The sequence below is a fragment of the Anabrus simplex genome, chromosome 1, assembly GCF_040414725.1.
Source record: "Anabrus simplex isolate iqAnaSimp1 chromosome 1, ASM4041472v1, whole genome shotgun sequence".
NCBI lineage: Eukaryota > Metazoa > Arthropoda > Insecta > Orthoptera > Tettigoniidae > Anabrus > Anabrus simplex.
This window is the reverse complement of record NC_090265.1, coordinates 1,005,728,254-1,005,755,553: the sequence shown is the minus strand read 5'-3', so window position 1 is coordinate 1,005,755,553 and position 27,300 is coordinate 1,005,728,254. Positions and strand designations below refer to the sequence as shown.

Sequence of the window (27,300 nt, the reverse complement as noted above, 5' to 3'; positions counted from 1 at the left end):
CATCCATCGAGTTCATACTTAACTTAGCCTTTATCTCCTCATTCCATTGTCGTATTCTAAATCAAATCCATGCAGTTACAGAGAAATAGTAACAATGACTTCAATATAAAAATCATTCCCGTAGAAAGTAACTTTTGCTGTAACTCTTGAGTAGTAGGAGGCTAGTTGTGGAAAATCTCTCAAACGTTTACAGATTATTACAGACGCAAAAAGCGAGGTCTGCAAACACAGGTTGCACCATCATAGCGGGCTTCAATATGAATGTGTGTCAATAAAAAGGTAAATTTTTCTTCTTTTGCACAAAGTAGATTTTGCGAAAATTGTCCTTAATTATAACCGATAAAGGTAACCATTTATTTGAAAGTTTCAAAACAGTTCAATAATTATATAGCATAATTTCAACATTGATATAGCCAGGGCCTCTAAAACGCCCAAAATCTCGGGCGTGCAAACCGAGGCGCAGTGGTTCTGTGCACTGTGCATCGTTCCGGTACTGCTCGGTTCAGACCAGCGTTTTGTCTCGGGGCGACATTTGCTCGGATTGTGGAGCGTTGCTGAGCAAGTGAGGAAGGGAGAGATAGGCGAAGCGAGCGACACATGCGTAGGGAATGAAAGAAACAGCGCTATTAACTGGAGGAGTGGGGTGTTTGCACTCCAGTCAACCTAGTATGAAATGGCGTATGGCTTTTAGTACCGGGAGTGTTCGAGGAAAAATTTTGCTCGCCAGATGCAGGTCTTTTGATTTAATTCCCGTAGGTGACCTGCGCGTCGTAATGAGGATGAAACGATGACGACGACGCATATACCCAGCCCCCGTGTCAGCGAAATTAACCAATGATAGTTAAAATTCCCGACCCTGCCGGGAATCGAACTCGGGCCCTGTGACCAAAGGCCAGCACGCTTACCATTTAGCCACGGAGCCAGACGGTCAACCTAGTGAAGTCGTCTTTTGCACCTTGCACTCTACAATGCACCGGTGCATGCACCCTGAGAGGCCCTGATTTAAAGTAACAAATTCATTTGTTTACAAAAAATCAGGAATTTCGTGATCGACTTTATCTGTTAGAACTGTGTGATATTTAACGGCAATACAATTATTATGTTACGTTTCTCAGAAATAATAATAATAATAATAATAATAATAATAACATATTATTATATATTATTATATTATTATAATCATAAGGATGAAATGATGATGGAGACGACGCATACACCCAGCCCCCTTGTCAGCGAAATTAACCAATGATAGTTAAAATTTCCAACCCTGTCGGGAATCGATTATATATATATATATTATAATATTATTATAATCACGGCTGTGTTAAAATATTAACTTAGAAAAAAGCTGAATTACGAAGATACGTTGTTTTATGATCTCACTAAATTTACTTACTGTGAATCAATAAATTAACAATGTCTTGAGACCTCATTCATGCAAATGAATACAGTTCTTCCTCCTAGCCTTTCCCTAATTATTTGAGGTCGCTACTAGACGTAGACTAAGTCAATTTTTGCAGCCGATGCCCATTCTGATGCCAACTCTGACATCTGATGTAATTTCTATCAACATTGAAGTACTCGACCTTCAAACGGTTTCTGCGCCGTAGTAGATGATCAAGATATAATTTCCTGGATTTCACTTATAAAGGCGGTAAACAGAGGCGAGACACTTCTTCCCGCCCCACTTACATTTTATAACCCCTTCAGAGATTGCTTGCGCACGGCGGGAGACAAGTTCTCTAAGTAACGCGGACTCAAGAAAACTTCAGTTTTAAGATATTTTTAAGAGAGTCATTAATCTGAGGAGGAATGTGTTTCTCCAGTGTCCTTGTACAACTAGACGCTGCGATCTTCAAACTTCTTTTTTTTTTAGGTTCTCTTCAAGCTTTATTACTTTTCCTCTAAGCCGTACCCAAAACATTTCGGAATACCAAGATTTTGCCCTGGATTGTGCTCTGAATGCCCTTTTCAATAATACAATATTCTATATAACCTTAGCAATAATAATAATCAAAAGAACAAGAAGAGGAAGAAGAAGAAACTAGTTGACTGAGCCCTAGTCCATGGTAATCCATCCCCGGCTCACCTTTGATTTTAGTTATGTTCCTGAAACAATAGGATGACAGTTCATTAGCCACGAGTCTTTATCGTCAATAATGAGCTGGAGTCGGAGAAGTAAGAACAATGAGCAGTTTAGTTTAAAGCGCTCTTCATTCACCATAATCGCTCGTAGCAATTTCAGTCGTGCCCTGATTATTTGCAAGATAGATGTTGGATTCTGTTGTAAGCTGGGTTAAAAATCTACGAATTACAACGTATAAATACATATAGCCCACTATGCAATTGCTTGAGTGTTTACTCACTCTCCAACATAATTCGAATTTTCGATATTCCGAGGCAGTCTCGGCCCCACCCATCTCAAAAATTTAGGTTATATGCAATTCTCTTTCAATGAATATCAAATATATCCCAGTCAAATAATGAGATTTCTACACATGAAACGAAAATGCACAGCCTGTTTTCAGTCATTTGAACGGGTCAGGAATGGAATGAATGAGGCCTCCGTCTAGAGGCGAGGTTAGGAATTGTGCCGGTTTCCGAAGCCTGTCGCACTCACCTGGGGCAATGATTAATAACTGACAGATGAAATGAAATTTTATCGGAGAGTGTTGCTGGAATGAAAGATGACAGGGAAAACCGGATTACCTGGAGAAAAATCTGTCCCGTCTCCGCTTTGTCCAGCGCAAATCTCACATATAGTGACCGAGATTTGAACTACGGAACGCAGCGGTGTGAGGCCGGCGCACTGCCGCCTAAGCCACGGAGGCTCAGTTTCCCTTTGGATCTTTTCCACTTCTGGAATCAAGTAATCCTGGTGAGGTACCATACACTGGACCCACCCATACTCTAATTGAGATCTTACCACTGAGTTACACGGCCTTTATTTTCAGTCCTTATTACAACCCGTAAATAACCTCAGAACGACCTGAAGGGATCTGTATGCTTTATTTACCCCCTCGTAAATGGGATTATCCCCAATGAAGACCTATCCTTATATTAACACCTAAGTACGTAGAGCAGGGCCTCTCAGGGTGCATGCACTGTGCACGGTGCAAAAGACGACTTCGCTTGGTTGACCAGAGTGCAGACCCCCACTCCTCGATTTGGAGCAATAGCGCTGTCTCTCTCTTTCCCCACGGCTGTCTCGCTCGCTCCGCCTGTGTCCCTCTTCCTCACTTGCTCCGTAGCGCTCCAAATCCGAGCTGAGTTGAGCCAAGCTTAGCCGAGTAGCCCAGATACGAAGCGTTGATCCGAGACGAGCCGAGCGGGACCGATGCACTGTGCACAGGAACTCTGCCCCGCTGTTTGCACGCGTGCGGTTTTGGGCGTTTGATAGGCCCTGAATAGAGTACTCCCCACTAGGTGCTTTCACCCCATTAACACAGAAACTAATACTGAGAGGAATTTTACGCTTGGTTAAACAATTAACAATCAGACTGTTCACCGCTTCTACCATTGTCTGCTCTCCATCCCACAACATTGTGGAGTTCTTTGATCTCCACTGCCATGGTCCTCGTGAAACAAAAGGATAAAATGAAATGAACCTAGAACAGGACCTTCGAGTGGCGACAAAACAGATTTGCTACACGCATAGGAGGCTCACTCAAGTTACCTGAGATATCCTGAATGATTTCCATTGGAATTTAAACGATTTTGTTTCCACGTCTCCTTCCCACGTTCATTTGGAATCGGCGGAGCTCCTTGGCTTCGGACTTGGCCAAGAATGAGAGGCTTTGTGACGTCCGTACTGAAAGTCCCACTCGAAATCACAGGGACTCTAACATGGACAACTCGATTTGGAAAGCATGTGGTTCGACTGTTTTGCTAGCACTCCTCTGTCGAGTTAAAAATAATTTCTGGAATATGCAGCCCATGTAGCATTTTGCTTTGTAAAAATCGAATGCTGAAGATATTGGAGTGCAACGTGGTCAGCATGACAACATCTTTAGCCATTTTGTGTGACGTTTATGACCGGATCCACTGTCTTTCATATCAATAGCTCCTCAGTTGGTCACGCGAGGCTTAGTAAATCCTGATCCAATCTTCATCGCAGGATTAAAATAAACTGAGTAGCCGAACAATGGATCCCAGGCTTCCGGGTAAGACGTAGGCATACACCTAGTACAAGAGCGGCACAGATTTTAAATATATATATTCTCAATAAATAAATAAACTAAACTAATATAATAATACAATATTTTCCCAGTGCCTGTAATCATTTTAACTTCAAACGTATACATTAAGGGAATATAATGATATGACATTTCCAACATTCATTTCAAATTTCCATTAGATATTTATTTTAAAGTGTTTTCATTACATGAATTTACATAAAGACTACTTAGTTGAAAGCCTCAGTGATTAGCGATTGTTCTTCTGCCTACTAGCTAGATGATTCGATTCTTGCTGAGATCGGTTGCATTCGAGGGGATTCAAAAGATACAAAAACCTACCTATAGTTTCCCTAACGTTAAGAATCTACTGAGGAACAATCCCCCGGCACCTGGGTATCTCTTATAAACCGTAGAAAAATAAGAGGTGTTTAACAATTATTATTATTATTATTATTATTATTATTATTATTATTATTATTATTATTATTATTATTATTATTATTATTATTATTATTATTATTATTATTATTATTTATTACCAGGGCTTTTTTCATGGGAAATGCGGAGGTACGCGTACCCACTAAACATTTGAAGAATATTTAAGAAGAAATATTGGTGCATTTCTATCTTGTCCGGCAAATATAACTTCCGACTTGAAAGTTCAACGATCAGCTAGCGCAAGCGCTGTTCACAACAGCTGGAGAAGATGTCGAGTAATCATCGATTTAAATCGACCTATCCAATCAGTTTCTCTTAGTCGGCAACTTGACACTAAGCAGTAAAATCGAAACATTCGGCCATATTATTATCTACTCGACTAAAGCTTGCAATTGCTGTCTTATTGGAAGAAATCTTACTCGTTTAAGCAAAAATAAGTATTTTACTGACGTATGTTGGCTGTAGAGTTAATGTAAGTACTCACGATCGCTGGCTTCTGTCTGATGTGATACCGGTGACCTTCAGCTTCCTTGAGTATGTGATTTGTTGTGTGGTTTGCATTGAACAGCGGCGTGTGTTTCGGGATTAGATTTTGAAATTTTTAACAGGGTGTGTAACTTTAAAGAAAACAAAGAAAGTATTAGACTATGTTGGTAATCTGAACACCTCAACAGAAACGATTTGACAGGACATACTCTAACAATTGTTAAAAAAGGAAGTTCATTCTCACAAGCACGTAAGCTAGTGTTTGGTGGCGAGTTAGGTTGTTATGCTGTGCGTGTGGGTGTGTGGTTAGTTTTGAAGGAGGAAGAAAATAAGGAAATATTTTACATTCACCCAGGCATCGAAAAAGCTGAAAATTCATTAATCGAACGTCAACAATGACGGGAAACTTCAACAGAATCGTGTGGTGATGAAAAGAAGATCACAACAATGAGCTTTCAGCCGCGTGTAACAGTGTGACGGAAGACAATCCAAAATGCTGGGATTTGGAGAAAAATCTTGAATTTTATAGTATTAACGAATAAAAAATACGAAACTTGGGTGCAAAATTTGTAAAGAATTCGCCGACTTGCGAAATGAAAGCACATCACAATGAACTTTTCACAGAAATGGGGTTCGGTTTCTGTTTGCGCAACTGGTGGTACTGAAAATAAATGCCCGCAAATGCTCTCCGCAAGAAAAGATTAAAACGTAAAGAGAATTCAGCTCAACAGGCTACAGTTAAAATTCTATAAATAGCAAAACTGAAAACGTTGGAAACTGCACGCACTAAGGCTTTCGGAAAAGAAGAGGAAATAACTGCCAATATATTTCGAACAGTATATAAAGTAATTAAGAATAATCAAGCCTTCCACGATTTAGAAACTGAAATTGACGTTCCGGAGTTGAATAGCGTTAATATGGGCCACATTCTTAATTCAGCTAACGCATGCATAAATATTGTTTCTCATATCACAACAAAAATGAGAAGTAAGGTAGCAAACATGATAGCGCGTGGGACTAGTAAAATTACCCTCCTTATAGATGAAAGTACCACACACAGATAGCAGTAAATCACTGATAGTGTACCTAAGGACAACACTTCAAGATATGGATCAACCAACCAACATTTCTTTGAGAATTATCGAATTTCGATATGTCACTGCTGAAGGTATATTTAATGCATTGATGACTTATATGGGAGCACTAGGGTTCAATGGTGAGTTTCTGAAGCAGAATCTTGTTGCATTACCAAATGATAGGGCTGAAATAATGGCGGGAAAGAAGAAGGATGTAAATACTTTATAAAGCAAAAGTTTCCCATATTTTATGGCATCGTGCCAATCACAGGCTTCAAATCTTTCCTTAATAAACTGTATACAGTTTACCACTAGTCACCTAAAAATGCCAGGGAATTGCAAGCTCATGCAGGGGAACTTGAAACCGTACTCCAAAAATTTGGAAGGATTCTAGATACAAGATGGGTTTATTCTAGGTTTAGAGCAGTCTCAGCTGTGTGGAAAAATTTTGAAGTTTTAGTGGCACATTTCAAAATTGCCGAAGATGATTCCAAAACAGACAAAACTGAACAAGCCATGTCTGGAAGACTCCTTAAACGCATAACCAATGTCATCTTTATATTAGACCTTGCAATGATGTATGGATAATTTTCAGGAGTTGCTAAAACGCATTGTTGACTTGCAAGCTCGTGGAAGTACAATTTATTCGGCTCATAAGATGATATGCCAGCAAATTAACGTGTTTTATTTAAAGAAAGACAAAACATAGTCCATACTACACCGAAACCTTGGAAGTAGAAGAACTGTTAATGTTTGAAGGCGTGAATCTCGAAGAAAGAGCAAGAAATAAAGGGAATCATATTGATGCTGTGAAGCTCTATGGGCAGGTACATGGAGAGCCGCCTTTTAACATCAGAAGACATTGAAATCCCAGGATTGACTACAGTTTTGGACACTACCACTTGGCAGAAAATCCTGCTGTAACGTATGTACTTTTTTTCTTTTGCTATTTGCTTTACGTCGCACCGACACAGATAGGTCTTATGGTGACTATGGGATAGGAAAGGCCTAGGAATGGGAAGAATGCGGCCGTGGCCTTCATTAAGGTACAGCCCCGGCATTCCTCTGGTGTGAAAATGGGAAACCACGAAAAACCATCTTCAGTGCTGCCGACAGTGGTGTTTGAACCCACTATCTCCCGGATGCAAGCTCACTGCTGCGCGCCCCCCATAACTTATGTGTAAACGTTTTAAGCTCCACGAAAGACAAATCTTAAGAAGTTTCCGTGAATATCTTGCTGAGAAAAATGCCCAATATATCTCTTGCCCCTTATTAAAACTATGCGCATCATCCCAATTTCGACAAGTGGATGTGAAAGAGGCTTGTCACAAATGAACTTGATCATGAATCCAACAAGAGCATCGTTGCATCTGAATACAGTAGAAAATCTTATGTTCATCAAGTGAATTCATGTATGAATTCATGGTTCCTGACAGGAAGATATCTGGCGACCGACACTAAAATCAAGGAGAGGAAGCGTGAAGATGGCATAATCAGCCTCTTTTACAAGTTTGGAATTTACTGTAAGCAGGTCAGCAAAATGAGACACTACCACAGTGCTTATATTTGTGTACTCACTTATTTTTAAAATGTAAGATGATTAGAAATACTGAGCGCAGTTACCACCTTGATATTTTTACCACAAATAAAATAGTGTAATCATTTTCTCTATAAACAGGTCGGCCCGAAAAGTAATAACCGGACTGTGCGTAAATGGCGAAAATTGGAAGATCGTCATGTTTTTTCGACAATAAGTGAGAGTACCCCTTAATTCGTTTAAGACAAAATAAAGCACAGAATTTTTTTTTTTTTTTCGCTGGCGCCATCGAGGACCACAGTAAGTCTCTTTACATTTGGCAGTGCACTTTGCTTTCTTCTGATCCCAGAATCCCCGCATTATTTCTGAGTGAGCTTGCTTGCGTTCCACTGTGCAAGGGACACCGTGTCTTCTTTTCGGTTATTCGTCTCGGTTTAGCCCGTTCGTCACTATCCTTCATCGGAAAAGTCTTCTGTCAAAGGGGTCTTCCTGTTTGATCTGTAGCACTTGAATGTCTTCTTTGGTGTTTCCAAACTAAGGCATCGTGGTTTTAGGTTTCGAATCAAATAGGTGAAAGATCTCTTTTTTCAACCTGTTTCCGCCCATTCGTTCGAGGTGACCACAAAATCGTGCCCGTCTTTTGTGGATCGTGTCTGTAATTCTCTCTGTTTCGTTATAAATTTCCTTTCTGGATCTTTTTTTTTTCTTTTGGTGGATGACATTCTTTTAAATAGATTCCATGATTCCCCTAATTATTCTGTGATCCTTTTTCTCCAGTTCCTTGAGGAGTCCTTTATTGGCATTTAGGGAAAGGGTTTCGGGTGAATACATTATTATTATTATTATTATTATTATTATTATTATTATTATTATTATTATTATTATTATTTATTATTATTATTACTATCATCATCTTGAACCTATACTCTACTCTAACGAACGTTTTGTATGAGTGATATTCATTGAAACTGACCACGAAGAACCACTGTTTCCAACACAGACATGAAAGAGTCCACGGTCTATGGTTCTAATGCATAATGTTCTACTTTGTGATATTTTTAAAAATAAATTACGCTATTTGAAACGTTTAATTCTATGTAAACATTATTAAAACATTTCCGGTATGTAACAGGTGCTGTTTGCATTCAAACCCTATCTTCAGCCGTTTCCTTTTTCACAGTCAAACACTGAGGACTGTAATGGTATTCGAAATCGTACCGTAAAGAATTTAATTAGAGGCTGCGGTTTTAACAGGGAATGAAGCACATGTCAATCACCTCCACACAGGTAAATGATAACGTACTCCATCTGATTATTTGCTGGAGGATCTACTGGTTGCCTGTTGAGTTGCTCCATTCTACCCGCTGCGAGTTAAGCGCATATATCGCATCGTTTCGAGCCAGTTGAAGCCAATGACGTTGTTAGGCTAATTTAGTTTTCTAAATGGATTCATTAAAGTAGTAATTATCCTACGGATGGTCAGTGAATTTCACTCAATTAATGTTTATGTGCCTATAGAGTAAAATGTAAAGGATTATTACGCTACAGAAATTTTAAAGCAAAATAGTCATTCAACTCATTATAAAACAGCGTTTTTCGATTAAAAATTATAGATACAAAAAATAGATGAACATCACTGGAAGTTTTTTTGGCACCGAGTATCACATTAATTCACACAATCAGTGATAACCCATTTACACACTGCGGATTATGGGAAACGCAGGCCGGTTCAATTATTTAGTTCAAATGTACTATTTTCAATAATTCTTCATTCCGCTGTTGGCAGGAAGTTCTTGGGGTCAACAGAAAGATCATACTAAATGCACATATTTCTTAAATTCTTCAGAGATGAGTGGTTATGGACTTGTGTGATGGTGCTATTCTACCGTCGGAGGATGCAGAGATGGTCTCGGCCCACAAGTGGCCACGGGAAAGGGTTGCACCCTACGGCTGGTCCGTGGTCCAACAGCTCTGCTCTCCGACCGACCAACCGAGCACAGGCGGGGTGGCGGCGGCTGTACCGTGGATCTACGCCTCAGTATTCGTGATATGGGAAAGGTTTGCACCCTACGGCTGGTCTGTGGTCCAACAGCTCTGCTCTCCGACCGACCAAGCGAACAGAGGAGAGGTGGCCACGGCTCTACCGTGCATCTACGTCTCAGTATTCGGGAGACGGCAAAGGGTTGCACCCCACGGCTGGTCCCCACTGCCGGCTATCCTGAGAATGGTTTTCCGTGGTTTTCCATGCTCGTGCACTAAGGGACAGTTCCTACAATATTTATCGAGTTTCAGCCTTTCAAGAATGGAGATACCCGGAACAGAAGATACGGCCAAGAAGGGCGTGAGAATTAAAAACCCTATGGGCTTCGCAAACCTGATACAGTCTGGGTCGGTGTACAGCAGAGTTGTTCAAGTTAAGTCAGACATGTAAGGTAAAAGGAAGAAGCCTGGCATAAACGAACATAATGTTGGACTCAGCTTAGAGACTCGTGGTCACCGACCTACGTTCGCACGCTGATACCCCATGGAGAGTCGCCTCTTACACAAGATTGCGCGATACCATCCATACATTCTTTACTCTCACCAATACAAGCAGCCTACTTGGCGTCAAATTAAAAAACCCGGAACACAGTAGCTGAGAACAATTTATTATCATAATTCATATTATTGTTATTGTTGTTATTATTATTATTACTATTATCCATGGGAAAGTAAGTTTATTCTCAGCCCGAGTGAAGGGGGTTCGATCTCTGTTGTGTCCGGTGATACTTGAAGGGGTCCAAATTCGCTAGCCTCGTATCTGTATATTTGATGATAAGTAAAACAACTCCTTTCGAGCCAAATTCTTCTTCATGGGGGCTCCATAAACCGTAGTTAGTGGGATGTAAAACCAATAAAATATATTCTTTAAATTATTTCGCTTAACACAGCATACTACATTTTTATTATCGGTTTTACAACTGTTATTCCGAACAAAATAACACCGCTCAATAATAGGCCGAACATATGGGCTAATTAATCATTCAATATAGTAGAACTTTATTCAGAATTCCTGAAATTATTACCACTAATTTTGCGTATTGCGTCTAAGACAGGTTTCGATCTTTAATAAGAAAAAGAAAAAGAAAAAGAAAAAGAAAAAGAAAAAGAAAAAGAAAAAGAAAAAGAAAAAGAAAAAGAAAAAGAAAAAGAAAAAGAAAAAGAAAAAGAAAAAGAATAAGAATAAGAATAAGAATAAGAATGAGAATAAGAATAAGAATACCGGGCTGAGTGGCTCTGGCCTTCTGACCCCAACTTGGCAGGTTCGATCATGGCTCAGTCCAGTGGTATTTGAAGGTGTTCAAATACGTCAGCCTCGTGTCGGTAGCTTTACTGGTACGTAAAAGAACTCCTGCGGGACTAAATTCCAGCACCTCGACGTCTCCGAAAACCGTGAAAGTAGTTAGTGGAACGTAAAGCAATTATTATTATTATTATTATTATTATTATTATTATTATTATTATTATTATTATTATTATTAAGAACAACAACAACAACAACGCCTCGCACAGTTTCAATGTACCCTTTCTGCGCTTCAAATAATGTATTAATTCGACTTTTCACCTCATTTTATATCAACTCTTGGTTTGTTTTCCGTTCCAAACGTATCACATCGACTCCCTACATCATCTCATATACATTCTTCTCTTGTTCTTTACTTTCGAATGTATTACATCTAAATTTTAAACGTATTGCATTGTCTTCTGCCAGATATCTTGTACTGCAGATAAATACTTAAGTTTCTCGGAACATCTATTGAAAATGAACTTTTCTCAAGACAGTTGACTAAAATCTAAGTTTTGTTCTCCCAGCAACGGGTTTTTGTGTCTTGGCAGTAAGACATCGAACCGGAGAGAGCGTATGATTAGTGGCACCCGCCAGTCGGCAGAATACCTGCTACATTGTTGGAGAATGAAGGAAAAATACTCGGTCAACCTTGCTGACAGTGATGGACGTATGCTTTAATTATACGAAATAATGGAACGTATACAGAGTAGTACAAATTTGCAATTTGGGTGCGGCATTTGTCTCAACTATATCTGTGGAAATGTACCAATTCCCATTACTTGCTCTTATTACTGCAATAACTTTATCAACTCGACTGTTATCCCTTCTAATCGCATCTTGCGCTCTCTTACAGAATTAATTACACATGGAACGTTCGTGGTTCAGTCCTACAAAATGTAAGAGGTCGATGGATTATACTGCGTTAGTGTGTGATGTTTGTAGAAAGATTCTGTTTTCTATTACTACCAGATCGGTTAGCTTATGTGCTTAGTTTTCAGGTTCACTCTTAAGTATAATTCATACATATGAAAGAGCTAAGATTACAACCCTACTTCTATTATAACTATTTGCAAGTTATTACTTATGATGGTGATGATGTGTCTTGCCTAACATCATGGTAAGTATCGTTCTTAGTTTGTAGTTCTTTAAACACTTTAGCAAGAATTAAATCGAAGTTAATCGTGCCAGAATAAATGTTGTTAAGCATATAACTAATATAATTAAATTTAAGTGTCCGGTTCTATGGCTCAGTGGTCACAATCTTATCCTTCGATCCTTGGGTGGGTTGAGGGATTCAAATCTAATATGATAAATTCCCTTAGCACGGGAATTGGGTGTTTGTATTCTCCCCAACATTTCTGCAACTCATATACGACACCCATCACTCTCTTTCACTACACTAAGGGCCTATACTGCGACAGCTAGATAAAAGTGCGGTTTAAATTTATGTGGCAGTTCGCCCATTTATCTGGAAGTTCGGTTGAAAACGCGTACTACAACTTCCGTTTAATTGCAATCTGGGAGAATATCCTTGAGTTTAGCTATTCCGAAGTTGGAGAGGCAGTCGACGATCTTATCTGGAACTTTGCTCCTATCAGGGACGCTGCTGTAAGAATCACCTTTAAAAATAAACATGCTTTCTTTAATCAACTTCAGAGAAGACTGTTTCTCGCATGTACATTTCTATGTCGCATGGTCATCTTAGCCCCAAAAGTCAGTAAGAATTAATGCTGGGGCTGTACCTTAATTTGTAAACCACGTTTGTGGTATTGCCTTTCGGGGCTAAGATGACCATGCGACATAGAGCTGTACATGTGAGAAACAGTCTTCTCAAAGGCGATAAAACATGTTTATTTTGAAAGGAGATTCCAAATAGCTATTTCCACGTCTTTAACATCTTCAGTTTTTGAGATATAAATATTCCCACAAAAAGAATTCAACCCCTTAATCAGTCCTTCCGCATGCCGAACCCCACCTAAGTTCCTATTCCGAAAACAACAAAGTACGTGTTCGTGTATTTTTAAAGGAATTTCCAAATACCAAATTTTATGCTTGTAACATGTTACGTTTTTGACATATACTGTAGTTATACCGGTACTCATTTTAAAAATCACTCGGTTTTTCAATGCTCTTTAAACCCCTTAATGGATTTTCTGAAAACAAAAAAAATATGTGTTCCTATATTGTTAAATGAGATTCAAACTACGATCTTTCAGGTCTGTAACATCAGTTTTTGAGATGTAGGTACTATCTTAAACAGAATTCAACTCCTTAACTTATGTTCCACCCGCCCCTACTTAAGTTGATTTTCCGAAAACAAAAATACTTGTTTCTTTATTTCTAAAGGAGATTGCAAAGAGCAATTTTCACTACTGTAACCTTCAGTTTTTTATATATAAGTATCATAAAAAGAATTCAATCCCTCTATCATTCCTTCCCCCACCCGAACCCACACTAAAGTGGATTTTCCGAAAACAAAAATATTTGTTTCTTTATTTTAAAGAAGATTACAAATACCTATTTCCACGTCTGTAACATCTTCAGTTTTTGAGATATAAGTATCCCCATAAAAAGAATTCAACCCCTTTATCAGTCCTTCCCCCAACTCCACCCCCACCTTAGTGCCTTTCCCAGAAACAAAAAAGTACCTGTTCCTGTATTTTTAAAGGACTTTCCAAATACCAAGTTTCATGTCTGTAACATGATACGTTTTTGACATATACTGTAGATATACCGGTACTCATTTTAAAATTAACTCGCTCTTTTACTGCTTTTCAGCCCCTTAAGTGTATTTTCCGTAGACAACAAAATACATGTTTATTTTTAAGGGAGATTCGAAATACCAACTTTCATGTCTGTAATATCTTCAGTCTTTGAGATATAAGTATCCTCATAAAGATAATTCAATTTTCCCTTCTTTCCACCCCCCCCCCAGCCCTTACCCCTTAAGTGGACTTTTAGAAAAAAAAACTTGTTTTGACCCCCCCCCCCTCAAGCTGACGTTCCCCCAAAAATGTGTGTTTCTTTAATTTTAAAGGAGATTCCAAATACCAATTTTCACTTCGATAAAACTTTAGTTTTTAACAGATATGCAGTATGTATCCACATACAAATAATTAAATTAATTTTTCAGTTCTTTCACCCCACCTTCCTTAATTGGATTTTCTGTAATCAAGAAATATATGTTTCTTTACTTTACAGGAGATTCCAAATACCAATTTTCACGTGTGCAGAATATCTACTTTTTGATATACAAGTATCCGCATACAAATAATTCAACTAATTTTTCAATTCTCTCACCCCCTTAATTGGATTTTCCGAAAACAAGAAATACATAATTTCTTTATTTTTAAAGGAGATTCCAAGTACCATTTTTCCGTCTGTAACACCTTAAGTTTTGAGATATCAGTATCCTAAGAAAAATAATTCAATCTGCTTTTCAGAACTTTTCACCTCCCTCCCAAGTGTTTTTTGCCGAAAACAAAAAATATACGATTTTTTATTTTTAAAAGTTTTAAATACCACTTTTCACTTCGGTTTTTGAGATATACTGTAGATATGCTCATATTAATAATTCAGCCCATTTTTAGTTCTCCTTAAATAGATGTCCCAAAAACAAATTATCTATCTTTCTTTACATTTTCTTTACTTTTACACAAGACTTTCAAATACCAATTTTTACGTCTCTAATATGTTACATTTCTGGGATATACTGTAGATGTAACCTTCGCAAAATTTCACTCCCTTTGTCACTCCTGTTCACCCGCCATTAATTGGATTTTCCAGAAACAAAAAATACGCGTTTCTTTATTTAAAAAGGAGAAATCAATATTCATGTCTGTAATATCTTCAGTTTTTGAGATATGTCTCCTCATAAAAGGTATTCAACCCATTTTTCACCTATTTTGACCCGCTTAACACGACTTTCCGAAAACCAAAAATACATGTTTATTTTTAAAGGAGATTTCAAATTCAAATTTTTACGTCTGTAAACTTTTAATTTTTTTTAGATATAGATTTATTAAAAATTCACCCCATTTTCCATCATCCTTAGCGACGGAATATCCACAAATCCTCCCTTTGTGAGCACCTACACTCTAATATAAATGCATCCCGAAAATTTAATTTCTTTTAGGTCTAGTAGTTTTGCCTCGGTGATGATGAGTCAGTCAGTCAGTCAGTCAGTCAGTCAGTCAGTCAGTCAGTCAGTCAGTCAGTCAGTCAGGATATGTTATTTTATATAGAGGGATTTGGAAAATACATCATGCTTCCTCTCCAGCTATCACAGAATTTTTACAGATTTCCCAAGCTAGGAAGTTGTTGCTACTGACTATATAAGTGTAGGGTCTGACGATAGCACAAAAGAAGGACTGTCAAGGTAGCTGAGATCTGAAACTCCAATTTATTACTACGACATTCTCTGCCGGATTTTCTCGGTCCATTCTGACTACCCAGTATATTAATAGCTTTTGATATAAAATAACGTTGTTTTACTGTTTAGTTAGAATATGCATCAAGGCTATTGTCAATTTCTTTGATCCCTAATCGGAACATATGAGACAGTTGAGAGCGACTGTCGTCGTTAGGCTAACGAAAAATTAACTTGTCGAGGAGCAGCCGACACATCGCTCCGTCCAGTTGAAAGCAGTGAGCGAGCTCGATATTTATCAACATTGCCATGGCCGCCATGCCATGATGACACCAATTAGTATGGGTTATAAATTGCTCCAGAGAACACTAATGCACATTGTAATTGCACTGGTCCATATCGCCGGTGGAATAATACAGTACTCCTAGTTGACCCAGCTCTCTGGACAGATGTCAACCACACAGGGATTTCGACAGATAACGTGAAATATGTAAAGATTAGATACATCGATACTGACGAATCAGGATAATTCATAAGTGTAAACTGTAAGTAAACGAACTTATCACAGTTGCTGAAACACTTTAGGAATTATGGATAATTTGTCAAATACAGCGGGATTGTTAGAATGTGTGGAGATTGACTATAATTGTCCTAGCTATCGTTTACAACTCCTTCATTGCTTAGTGTTTGTTATTGCATCATTATGCTACCTAAAATAGAAGAGTGACCACAGAGGAGAAAATGCACACCTCAACTAAAAAGCAATGGCGAATCTACATTATTATTCTACTTACGGTCAGTGTACTAATGAAAAGTTTGAGGAATTCATGACTTTGTAGGCCAACGTATTTTGTCTTCTTCCATCTCGGCGATTATTATTGCTCTAAATCCCCGAATACCCGACATAAAGTCATTATTTCATTTTCCTTAATTATTTGAGTGATCGTTACTTCACGCACTTCTTCTTGTTCCAATAGGCTTTTTATTTATTAAACTAATGAAATAAAATTGCGTATGGCTTTTAGTGCCAGTAGTGTCCAAGGACAAGGTAGGTTTTCCAGGTGCAGGTGTTTTGAATTGACACCCGTAGGCGACCTGCGCGCCGTGGTGAGGGTGAAGAATAGGATCTAATGACGCACTGCTTTGCAGCTTAATAAAATGATCACAATAACATTAGCCACTAACATCGCCAGTTAGCTCGTTACCATGACTACTGATCAATACTTCTATGACAGCTATTGGTGGGCTTAGTAATGAATATTTAATTCGTGAATTTCTCCATTATTGTAATTCGTACGTTAAAAATGCGTGCTATGTAAATGCAGAAAGTATTTCTATAACACTGTAATGTACACCTTTTCGACTCAACTAATACTAGGGTTGATTCAGAAGTCGTGGCAACGATTCTTTTATTTCCCGAAAATGTGCCAATGCCAAACAAATATTATATACATTTGAAAGTGCGTTACTTGAACTTCTTAACATTGCCAACAGATTGAGGTGTGGGTGCATCATTCTGGCCGTAATTACGCTTCCTATGTCAGCTGTCAGATGACAGTGGTGTGTAATGGAAGCAAAGTCGAGCAGTGTCCGTACATCTTAAATCGTATGATGTCAATCTTATTCTCAATATAGAGTATCCGTTGCGTGGGAAACGCTTTGCCAGCAAATGAAAATCGTGGGAACATTTTGACGTGGTGTAACGCACACTGACGAATCACGTACAGTCGATGGTATTTTCCCTCTTCCTCAGCGATGTCAACGAACCATAGACAAACTAAGAGACTAGTTCCAAGGCTGTTAAACAGCTTTAGGATATGGCATACAATTCTACAAAAGAAATTCAACAAGTTCATCTGTTTTATCATCTTCCCCTTATGTCATTGATTATACAAAAAAGAAAAATCTGAGGGCATTTTGTCCTTAAGAGATAATTAATTTGTGCTTGTATTTAAATACAGTGAACATTTCTAACTTTTATGTTTATGCTACTGTTTAATATCACATAAAATCAAGTAGTTGTTTGGAGGCGATAAGATAGGAATTATGGTACAGCTCCAGCATTTGTTTTGTGTGAAAATGGGAAACCATTGAAAACTCCCTCAAGATTGCCAATGGTGGGGTTCGATCCACTATCTTCCAAATAAAAACTAAAAGCTACACGACCCAACCTAACTCATTCAGTCTTTTCATTAGTTAGTTAATTAGTTAGTACCAGGAGACTTGGCCGTGCGGTTAGGGGCGCGCAGCTGTGAGCTTGCATCCAGGAGATAGTGGGTTCGAACCCCACTGTCGGCAGCCAGGAAGATGGATTTCCGTGGTTTCCTTTTTTTTACCAGGCAAATGCTAGGGCTGTACCATATTTAAGGCTAAGGTCGCTTCCTTCCCGTTCCTAGCTCTTTCCTATTCCATCATCGCCATAAGACCTATCTGTGCCGGCGCGACGTATAGCAAATTGTTAAAAAAAAGTTAGTTATTTAGTTAGTTAGTGTAGTTAGTTAGTTAGTTACTCTTTCATTCATTTAGTCAGTTGATTGGTCAGTCAATCAGTCGATAAGAACAACGTTTTATACCTCAATTGACTTGCATTATTTCAAAGTTCAGCATCCTGGCATCTGTAACGATCTATGCATCAGCATGTAGTTATAGGAATTAGCAAATTTAGAAACATATTGCTGATCACTCTATGACGGTTGAGAGCTGTTGAACACAAGTTCAGGTGTATTCCATTCAACATACCCGGTAACATACTTTTAATTAATCTCTCTTTGACTATTCAACGAATATCATTTTTACAGTTCCTAACTGCAGCCGTATATATTCCAGACAAACTTCACAAGAGATGTGAACACATGTTTGCTACTTTGGTATTTCTTGCTGACAAAAATTATTCAGTCAGGAAACACAGGCTAATATCCTCGTCTACGATGATTTAATCGCAGAAACGATACCATATTGGAGTTTTAAAATATGATAGTGAATAAGCAATCTCTTGAAAATTTTCTTCGGTATTCACGACATTGTACCCCATCAACTGAGCAAGTCCCTAGAACGTCGAATTACACTCTCATATGCGAACTGCTTGGAATTCATTCGGCTATAAGGCTACCTTTCAAGATCGAGCGAGATGGCAAGACAGTTTTGGCAAATGTAAGAGTAAGATTGTATTTAGGAAACGGTGGGCTGAAAACCCACCATCGGCAGACCAGAACATGTTTCTCGGTGTTTGCTATTTTCAAATCAGACCAATATCATAGCTGTATCTCAGTAAGTCAACGGGCGGTATCTTCCCAGCTTCACCAAAATCTTATTAGTGTTAACAGTTTTCGTTTCATTTATACATAAATGTATATTCATTATGAATAATTTTTACTTTTAGAGTTCAGTCTGCAAACATCAGTGAATTAATTAAGTGCCTCCACCATCCTCTATTTTCATTTACAAGCATCTCTCTGGCATTACTTGCTTCTATTCATTCTACGATTAAATCATTAAAAACTGAGTTCAACTACCCTTGCCTTGTTCTCCCACTATTTTCCTCCCATTACACCTCACTATTTCAGGTCTGATTTCATTTGTGCATGAGTATTTATGACAACGTAGTACATTTACCATGTTTTCCACTTCCTCGAACGTAATGTATTTATTTAAATTATACCGGGAGGAATATTCTTTCATTTCAAAAATCGTTCATGTTCAATGGCATCTCATTTTTAGATCTGGCTGTAGTCTACAGTTCTAAGGAGTCAAGCGTAACTCGAGGTTTACGTCCACTTTCCCGACACGCGAAGAATAATATTGTCAAGTAAATCACTATTTGCGGCAACACGAATTTTGCTGTTGCCCCATGAATAAACATAGTCAAGAAAGGAACACTATGTGGTATTTCACGTCATTGTATTCAGAAGGCACTATGGGACACCACCGTACAAATAAGCATCCCTCTCAGGACCCGAGTTCTGATTGTCAGTGAGTAAATAATACTCGGCGTCGGAAAAGCGACAGTGCTGACGTTCAACACAGAATTCTACTTAGAAGTTTGATGTTTTGTTAATGTGCGACTGCTGCCACTGTGAGGGAATGCCATCGAAATTTCACCTATATTGTCTTTCGAAATGGTTCGTTTAGTTTCTTAATTCTTCCCAGGTTTCTTTCAGAAATGATCGTCTCGCTTAATCATGTCAATCATTAATGATCTGCATTTAGGGCTGTCGCCCTGGTGGCAGATTCCCCATCAGTTGTTTACAAAGAAAATGAAAATCCACGGCCTGTTTCCTGTCATTCGAACGGGTCAGGACTGGAAATAAATGAAGCCCCCATCTAGCGGCGAGGATGGGAATTATGCCGGCTGCCGAAGCCGGTCGCACTCCTCTGGGGCAATGATTAATGAATGACAGATGAAATGAAATGATATTGGAGAGTGTTTCTGGAACGAAATATGACAGGGAAAACCGGAGTACCCGGAGAAAAACGTGTCCCTCCTCCGCTTGGTTCAGCACAAATCTCACATGGAGTGACCGGGATTTGAACCACGGAGCCCAGCGGTGAGAGGCCGGCGCGCTGCCGCCTGAGCCATGGAGGCTCTTTGTTTACCAGGCTTTTTCTTAAATATTTTCAACGAACTTGGAAACTTATCGAACACATCCTTTGATAATTTAACCAATCCCTTACTTCTCGTCCTATAAATGAATATTTTCCCCAATCTGTCCTCTTGAATTCCAACTTTACCTTCATATTATGATTTTTCCTTCTTCTAAAAGCTCCACTCAAGCATATTCTTCTTCTTATGTCATTCCACGCAAACTCAGCACTGACAGCTCGAACGATATGTGTTTCCCCACATGAGCTTACCTTTCCTAGGATGCGGAGAGATGTACATCAGTTTAATTGTGTAGGAAAAGGGGAAACTGTTACACACATGCTTTGTGTAGTTTGCCGGATATAGTCAGAGACACATGAATGTACAGTAGGTCTAAGTCAGATGCTGCCTGTGCAGGTTAACCAGTTGAGTAAGTCTAATACTCAAGCTTTTTCCGTAGTGTTGTATTATACTCCTAAGGCCCGAAACAACTTTTCCGTCAAATGCAACAAAATACACTATAAATTTCTGGAAGGAAAAATAATTACTGTCGAGTTAATTAGGAAAATACCCCACAGATACCCGAAGATTGTTTAAAGTACCTACTTATTTACCACAAATATTCCTAAATTGATAATACATCCACAAATAATATTTACACATGTATCTAATAACTTCTAGCCGGTTAATAATTTCATCATCATCATCATCATCATCTGTTTACCCTCCAGGTTCGGTTTTTCCCGCGGACTTAGCGAGGGATCCCACCTCTACCGCCTCAAGGGCAGTGTCCTGGAGCTTCAGACTCTTGGTCGGGGGATACAACTGGGGAGTATGACCAGTACTTCGCCCAGGCGGCCTCACCTGCTATGCTGAACAGGGGCCTTGTGGAGGGATGGGAAGATTGGAAGGGATAGGCAAGGAAGAGGGAAGGAAGCGGCCGTGGCCTTAAGTTAGGTACCATCCCGGCATTCGCCTGGAGGAGAAGTGGGAAACCACGGAAAACCACTTCCAGGATGGCTGAGGTGGGAATCGAACCCACCTCTACTCAGTTGACCTCCCGAGGCTGAGTGGACCCCGTTCCAGCCCTCGTACCACTTTTCAAATTTCGTGGCAGAGCCGGGAATCGAACCCTGACCTCCGGGGGTGGCAGCTAATCACGCTAACCACTACACCACAGAGGCGGCTCGGTTAATAATTTAATCATTATAAAAGTCTCTTTTATTAATGGAATATTAAAATGACATTAAAATTTGACATTCGACGGCGGTTCCATTTCATTTGTACTATTCTGGGCATATTTTGTTGGCAGAAAGACACCTCCATATTAGAAGCACGGAGGTCAGACGTGAACTGTATAGAAAATACAATTTGGCTCTTTAATTTGAAGAATGCGATGGACATGGTTCATCTGTTTGTGAGTGTGGTCTCCCACGGACAGCGGGAAGAAAATGATTTGCTGGTTAGTCTTTCCTATTCCTCCAAGAATTTCTTCATTATTTCGTTTAGATTGCTCCCCGACCTTGTTTATCGTGGAGACACTGAAATTGTCAAATTTAGTTCGAAATACATATTTTTTTCTCTCTTTCGAATCGATCCTGACTTCCTCCATATTCTTTCTTGTCTCTTTAACCCATTTTGTGGTCACTTTTATCTTCGTGATGTATCTGAAGATTCTCTTCGTCAGTCTGTTGTTACGAATACTCGTAATGTGCCCATAAAACTTCAGTGTGTTCTTGCACATTGGGCCTGTAATCGTCTCTGTACGTCTGTATATCTACATAGATCTTCACTCCTTCTTTTCCCCCATGTGCTAGCATTTCTTTTAACCGATCCTGGTATGTTTCTTCTCCAGTTCTTCCATTTCCAATTTTCAGTTAAGTATCAGAGATTCTGAAATATAGAATCGTTCTGGCCTGATAATCGTGGCACAGTGTCTTATCTTTGCTTTATAAGATATTTCTCGCTTTTTATACTTGTTCTTTACCTATCTACATGCTAGTTCTATTTCCTTATTCCTTCCTTATTTGCTTTTTTTATCAAGTCCATCGATGGATCCATTCACTAAGTTATTTTAATTTGTTCTTTCTCTTGATTTTTTCAAACTTTGTTTCCAGGTGCTTTTCTCTACCATTTCGGTATTCTATGTAGGCTACTCTGTTTTATCGTAGGAGATCATGCGTTCTTCTTTTCCTGCAATTTCGTGACCTTTTTCGAGAATCCTTTAAAAGCTAAAGCTAGGCATTTACCCTTCACCTTTCAAGGTAGAAATTACTTGCGTTTGCCGATTTCATAAAGGCCTTTGGCTTGATTGATCGGCAGACACTCTTCAATATTGTGGAATAATTTGAGATAGAGAGAAAAACTATGGAATTTATATGGAACAAACAATAACAGAAACTGACTCAAAGTTAAATTGTGCGAAGAGATTTCAGAGCCATTTGGAATTACGACAGGAGTCAGGCAGAGAAACAGACTCTCACTGAGTTTGTTTAACATTTTCCCAGAAAAAATAATCAGAACATGGAAGAAAGCAACACAAAATTGAATAAAGGGGATCTCGTTTTGTTTGAGCATTTCTGTATTGATCCTTGTTTTCTTTCCAGCTCTGTTTCGAGATCTATTTTGCTGAAAGTTTGTGGTCGGTGTTAATATTCAAAGCTTTTCTCACTTTGACATTCAGGATCTCTCTCTTCTATTGTGGGTAGTTATTGCAACGTAGTCTATCTTAAATTCCCCGAACATTGTAATAGGGGATATCCAGAATCTTTGCTTCTTCAGCAGAGTTTTGAAGTAAGTAGACGTGAGATTCAAACTGAACTTTTTGGAAACGGCGATTAATCTCTCAGCGTTTCGGTTTCTTCTTTTATCTGCTGGGTATTCCCTGAAATAATGTTGTTATTGCCTTTCTCTTCCTCCCTGGGCGTTGATGTCTGTTGCTTGTAATTTTACATTTCCTTCAGAAATTTTGGGTGTCTAATTTTCAAAGGTTTCTCCTTGTTCCTCTTATTGCCCTGGTTTATTTATTTACTTAACGTACGGCTGTTAGTGCCGGGAGTATACGAGCATATTTTCTGCTTGCTTAGTGCACATTTTTCTATTTGACGCCCATGGTCTGAGTGTGAGAAGATGATGATAATGAGGTAGAATAACACCAAGGGGTCTGCTCAACGCTTAACGTCCCCATACAACGAACGAATCGCCATCAACAATGCCATATGTACTCACTCCATATGAACACCGTGGAGGGGATTGGTATTGTATCAAGGTTTTTGGGACGAAATATAGTGATTAGAAAATGTGTAACACCATCTCCCCAACCCTACCGGCCTACATACAGACAATGATTGTTTTCCACCAACTGAACTCGAACCGGTTAACCACAAACTTGATGCGTTCTCCATCATGGCCATCAGGTAGGCTCCCCTGTTTGATGATATTATAGTGATCGACAGTGTAATGTGTTGTGTACTGAATTGTATTAAATTGAATACAAACACTCAATCTTCGGGCCAGAGAAGTGAGGTGGAGACTGTAGAGTTAAATCACCATTACTGTGCTGAAAGAATATAAGCAACCTTGGTCACTTGATTATCTACGGTATTCTTTCTTTGCCTTGTCCCATCATTTCATTAATCTGAAATTTAAAATATATTATCCATTTTTGTTTCTTTGTAAAAATCCCTTTTCCTGAGAAACACACCATGAACTCTCTGTTAGACATCTTTATATTGGAAAAACAATCAGTGAAAATGCAATCTTTGTATTTTCTGAGAAAATGTACCCTAATATGAAAGAAATAATATTTTGAGCTTACTTTTTATATGCTATTTTACTGATCTAATAAATAATTTCACTTTATAAAACAACGAAGAGCAGCTGTCGCCAGATTACTATCAATTATAATGTATACATTCAAGCTTGATTCACAATATGTTACTTGGAGATTAGTTCCAAGGAGGAAATACGGGTGAGGCATCGAGTACTCAGCGACATTTAACTTGTGGTTTTAAACCTCTGGATATGACTTTTTTTAAATCTCCTATTCCAAAAAGTTAGTGTTCAAACTACTGTAATATATAAACGTCTGAAATTAAATCTTATGTAAACAGACTGCACTCTTCCTCTAACCAGATGCAGTTATAATCTTCGAACCGGCTGGAAATCCAACCCGGGATGCTCTCAGCTGAGAATCTCTACTCTGACCATTCGAACATGAAGAAAGCCCTGTGCCTCATGATCACGAGTTGAATAACGGCTTAAAACTAGGACTTGCTTGCTCGCGTCTCTTGAATCAACCTTTGATTCTAAAACAGTCAAAGCATGATCTGTTTAATCGTGAGCTGGTGACAAAATATTTCATTTAGTAACGATAACACTGTGTAACGCAAGTTAATATTTGTGATACAAAAAGGAGGATATGTAGACTAAAGAGAAAGTCAGATTGGTAACTGGGAGTGGACTAAGGCTGAGCTATGAAGCTATTTGCGCTATGTACACATGTCAACCGGTATGCCCGAGCCGGTCTAAAGCACACAAAACACGGCCAAGATTGACTTTGCGCTAGTATTAAAGACAAACAGAAGCCAAGTTGCCCGTGGACATGTGGAGGGGTTGGAGGCTTGGAAAGAATAAACTTCAGACTGCATTCGCTCCGGGCTTAAATTTGCAAACTCCACGACACTGGTCTAATGCCCATTTAAGTTATATTAAACAAGGAATGTCTTTCGTTACCAGCTGTGGGAGCCAATTTGCTGTTTTAGTTATCAATTGCACCTGTTCCTAGTAATAAAATAAAATAACTTATAGAGGAAAACATTATGCTCGTAATTATCGAATCATTGCTGAATTGTATCATTACTATATATAAATTTATTCAGAAAATTGAACGTACAGTTTTAATTATTAATTGAATGATTGTTAGATACAGGCTGGAATGTTAATATGATAACCAGGTTATCATCCATCTATTCATATAATCCTTAAAAAATTTGCCAACGGCCGTAGCCATGTTGAAACACCGGATCCCGTGAGATCTCCGAAGTTAAGCAACATTGGGCGTTGTCAGGAGATGGATGGGTTGCCACGCGCTGTTGGTGGGGGGTTAAGGGAATGGAGGAGCGGAAAGGAACTGGCCACCCTACCGCACGTAAACTCCGGCTCAGGAGCACCTCTGCGGAGGTTCGGACCTGCCTTCGGGCAGAATAACCCTTATCTTACCTACCTTAAAATATAAAAGGCGAGTGCGGGAGTTCATTCCTTGTACTACTACGATTACTACTACTACTACTAATAATAATAATAATAATAATCTATAAAGAGTAATATATGTGTGTGCGATCATTATTTATTACAATTTGCTTGACGACACACCGACACAAATAGGTCTTATGGTGACGATGTGATAAGAAAGGAAGCGACCGTGTCCTTAATGAAGGTACAGTCTCACCATTTTCCCGGTGTGAAAATTGGAAACCACGAAAAACCATCTTCAGAGTTGCCAACAGCGGGGTTCAAGCCTACTATCACCTGAGTGAAAGCTGGCATGTGTATGCTCAACGTGGTTCTGGAACACATGGAATAGTTTCAACCTTACTTGGTACACATACGACTTACTATCTGAAAAAAAAAAAAAATACTGTGGGATAAGACACCCCTAGCAATATTAGGGGTAGATCGGTAGAATCCACAGTTTTAGGGGTCTATGAACTGTATAGTGACACTCTGGATGCCGTTTAAGTCCAAGTTCATCCCCATTAGCATGGGGAGGGGACGAGAAGTGATGAAAAAGAAAATGTCCAAAATGACCGAGTTATGGATGTATGTGTGTCTGTTCCATAACAGCCCTCAGCCAAGCTTGGCACACACATGACTTACTATCGGATAAACAATACTGTGAACTTACAACATACCCAGCACCCTTATTGGTGGGGTTTGGTAGGGGTTGACATGTAAAAGTAATCAACAAAGACGAATATTAATGTCGAATCCATAGTTCTTGGGGTCACTAAGATGAACTGTGACCCAACATCACAACTAAAAATGACAAAAATTGACTTCTCACCAAAGCCAATTAACAGGTAATGAAAATACTAAAAGTAAACAAAGCATTCAGGCAGACGCTGGTACTAGAGCTAATAATAATTTATAATATAATAATGATATAATTTAATGACTTATATTTGATTAGTTTTCAGGTATAGTTTACCGCACACTGTGTTCGCAATAAGAAACTTATCGCGTGGAATTTCTAAGAGATCCAGTGAATATATTCAATGCTGCCACGTTACAGATGACCTATTTTGATTTAACGATATTTGGGCTGCCTGCGTTCAACTCCTACATTCTGTTTTACTCTGTCAGACAACAGGGAAACTGGATTTGCTATGGGCGATCCACAGCTGGGTTTTAATTAATTTTGTCGGGTAAACACGAAATATGTAACTAAAGATCATTTACATGCAACATCGTACAATATGGAGCCCCGAATGGGCTCTTTTTTACTCTTCAAAATTTCGTATACCTCGACCAGGATTGAACCCACATCTTGACTCTTAAACACTGGTGCACAGAAGAAGGTTGTGATGTTGTTAAATAGCTATTATGTGGCTCAGTAAGAGAGTGTGGGATTTATGTATACTTACATTGCTAGTTCAATTGAGAACTAAAAGTTATATGGGAGAGAAGAAATTGTTGAGAATACAAGACTACATTGTAAACGACCTGGCAGAGGCAGTAGAAATTTTGAGGATGGAAAGTAATCCTTTCGGCAGAGATAGCTGAGATTACACTGATGATGATGATGATGATGAAGGCAGTACTAGACCCATTAGTTTTCAGGTATAGTTTACCGCACACTGTGTTCGCACTCTACATTGCAATAAGAAACTTATCACGTGGAATTTCTAAGGGATCCAGTGAATATATTCAATGCTGTCACGTTACGGATGTAGCCACGGATAGCGCAGATTTCACTGTACCACAGGAATCTCAGTGTGCTATAAAAACAATTAGTTTTCTTAGATCTACAAACATGAGCGTCACTTTAATTATAATCTTCAAGGTAAAGTGTGTTTGTGTGACATTCACCTAAATGCAGTGTCAAATTTGTAACATTTAGCCGCAATGTAATGCTCGATGTGAATGTTTTACGTTACAGCGGAAAGATTTTCCCTTACCAAACTATCACGTGTAGCGTGGCCGTTCCAGTTTCTAGTGCGCACCTTGATGTCGGACTTGCAACTATATATGTTACCACAGTATGAATTATAGCGTATCACATTAAGAAGAAAACATGAAGGGAAAGGAG

General features: G+C 38.8%; 1 protein-coding gene across 1 annotated transcript in view; it reads right to left on the bottom strand.

Annotated features, from left to right (window-relative positions):
- LOC136857885 (neurotrimin) overlaps positions 1–27,300 on the bottom strand; it is a 749,463-nt gene that overhangs the window by 313,296 nt on the left and 408,867 nt on the right. The window lies entirely within an intron of this gene.